At 51.8% G+C, this 2,500-nt stretch overlaps 1 protein-coding gene across 3 annotated transcripts in view; it reads left to right on the forward strand.

Annotated features, from left to right (window-relative positions):
- rassf5 (Ras association domain family member 5) overlaps positions 1 to 2,500 on the forward strand; it is a 46,283-nt gene that overhangs the window by 37,751 nt on the left and 6,032 nt on the right. The window lies entirely within an intron of this gene.

The raw sequence follows: 2,500 nt of genomic DNA on the forward strand, positions 1-2,500 counted from the left end.
GGCGTGTGTGGAGTGCGTGTGTGGTGTGTGTGGGGTGTGTGTGGCGTGTGTGTGGCGTGTGTGTGGGGTGTGTGGGGCGTGTGTGTGTGGCGTGTGTGGGGTGTGTGTGGGGCGTGTGTGGAGTGTGTGTGGGGTGTGTGTGGCGTGTGTGGCGTGTGTGTGGGGCGTGTGTGGCGTGTGTGTGTGGCGTGTGTGGGGTGTGTGTGGCCCCTGTACACTGGAATGGAGCTCTTTTATCTCACAGTGACACTCAGGCTGTGCCGTAGGGTATAAAGGAGGAGTTTCTGCAGTCGGAGCTGTTTTCCCTGTACACAAACTCCAGCCATTCCGGATGGGAAAATCCCGCTTGGACCGATTTCACTTCTCCCTGCCGCGTGCGGTGGGATTTAGATCCTTGTGTGAGAGGAGGCTGTCTGTCTCTGAGGGGCGGGTTCTGTTTGTCACTGAGGGGCGGGGCCTGTCTGTCACTGAGGGGCGGGGCCTGTTTGTCACTGAGGGGTGGGGCCTGTTTGTCACTGAGGGGCGGGTTCTGTTTGTCACTGAGGGGCGGGGCCTGTTTGTCATTGAGGGGCGGGGCCTGTTTGTCATTGAGGGGCGGGCCTGTTTGTCATTTAGGGGCGGGGTCTGTTTATCATTGAGGAGCGGGGCCTGTTTGTCATTGAGGGGCGGGGTCTGCTCCATTGTTTCCAAAGCCACACTTTCTCTGTTCACGGAATGCGCAGGAAGTCCTGAGGGTATATTTAGCCGTGTGGAAGTGCAAGAATTCCTCTTGTGGGAGGACTTCCTGTGATAGACTGAGGGAGGTGCAGTTCAAAGCGGACTGAATCTATGGGGCGAAAGTGAGAGCTTTATGGTGTCCTGACCCTGCTGGTCCTGATTGGCTAGCAGCCCTGCAGGGCAGCACCTGATTGGCCATAGCATTTCAGAGGAGGGGTTGCAGTTGGCAGGATTGCCTTTGTGTCATTGTGTGGCAACAAAGCTGTACCCTGCCGGCGCTACAGATACAAGGACAGATTCTAAATGGGGTAAATTTGGCTTAAAGTTGTTTAAGCAAATTGTATGTGAACAGAAATAGGAGGGAACACAACACACGCCTTTGGCATGTTCACTCAGTGCATACGTGTTGTACTGTAACGGTATCATGCACAGACATATGTAGGCACTGTACACACCTGCACATGAAATCCATGTAGCACTGCCTGAGACCAAAGGAGTCGAGTCAGAGTTAGTCATGTTTGGCACTTCAGAGATCACCAGGCTGCACAACAGCGAATATCCATCAGGAAGAAGACGGGTTTTAGCTGAGGCTGTCTGATTAGCTGATGCTGCCTAATTAAGGGTAATTAATGTTGTTAACCCCAGCTTCTCACCCTGCCTCAGTGTGGTTTTGGTGTTGGGCTTCACACATGTACTGTAATTACAGCGAGGCCTGCATTTCCGGCTCAAAGCGTGAGCTCTGGTTTCCCGAGCGGCCTGTTTTTCTGAGTGGTCTGCTCTTAGTGCGCTTGGTTGGGTTCTTTCTGTGAAGGGCTAATTTAGACCACGAGTTTCATTCCTCTCAGATATCCACAGTGTGAGTTTACTGCACTGGAAAACAGCTGCAGGTGCTCTTTAAAGTGAGCAAGTGACCGACTCTCACAAGTTTGGTCTCAGGATGAGAGTGGAGGGTGTTTGGTGTGCGTCTCTGAGGGTCCAAACACAGTGTGGCAACACGCTGCATCTCCAGGCTCTGTCTCCAAACACAGTGTGGTAACACACTGCATCTCCAGGCTCTGTCTCCAAACACAGTGTGGTAACACACTGCATCTCCAGGCTCTGTGCTTCGTTGTTCCACCCAGTCAGAGCTGGAAAGCTGTGTTATTGTCCTGTGTGAAAATCTGTGTTATTGTCCTGTGCAGGAAGCCTGTCGCTCCTGTGACCTTCAGTGTTTGGCAGCGTGAGGAAACTCACATTTAACGCTGCCGTCTGACTCCGCCTGCCGATGCTGCACTGGAAAACTGCCCTGCCCCCTGCAGGGCAGATCAATAACTGCAGGATGTCCTTTAGTATTCAGAATCTCCTTTCAATGAAGCAAAAGGCAAAAAAAGTCCCTTTAAATGGTATTTATTGACTGAAATAATCAGCCATTCATTAATGAATGCAGTGAAATGCGTATGAGAGCAGATGACCTGCATTTCCTGTTTGCTGAGTTACTCCTGGTTCGCAGCATCTGGTAAATTCCTGTAATGTAATGTACTCTGTGCACACCCTTTTTCACGCAAGAGTGAAGCACTCACACCTCTGAGCTTCTCTGGTCTGTTCAGCCATCAGTCGGCTGAGAATTCACGGAAGATGGAATGGGATTTTTCTGGATCTTTCCCTTGAATCTGCATGTTTGCCTGCAGAACTGGTGGCCTTGGGGTCCATCTGTCCTGCGGCTACCTGCATGCTAGCCTTGGCTGCTGGATCTCAGTGTTTGCTGGATCCAGCTTTCGGAGGCTGTAAACGTGCTGACTGCTGG

The sequence above is a fragment of the Anguilla anguilla genome, chromosome 13 (assembly GCF_013347855.1).
Source record: "Anguilla anguilla isolate fAngAng1 chromosome 13, fAngAng1.pri, whole genome shotgun sequence".
Taxonomy (NCBI): domain Eukaryota; kingdom Metazoa; phylum Chordata; class Actinopteri; order Anguilliformes; family Anguillidae; genus Anguilla; species Anguilla anguilla.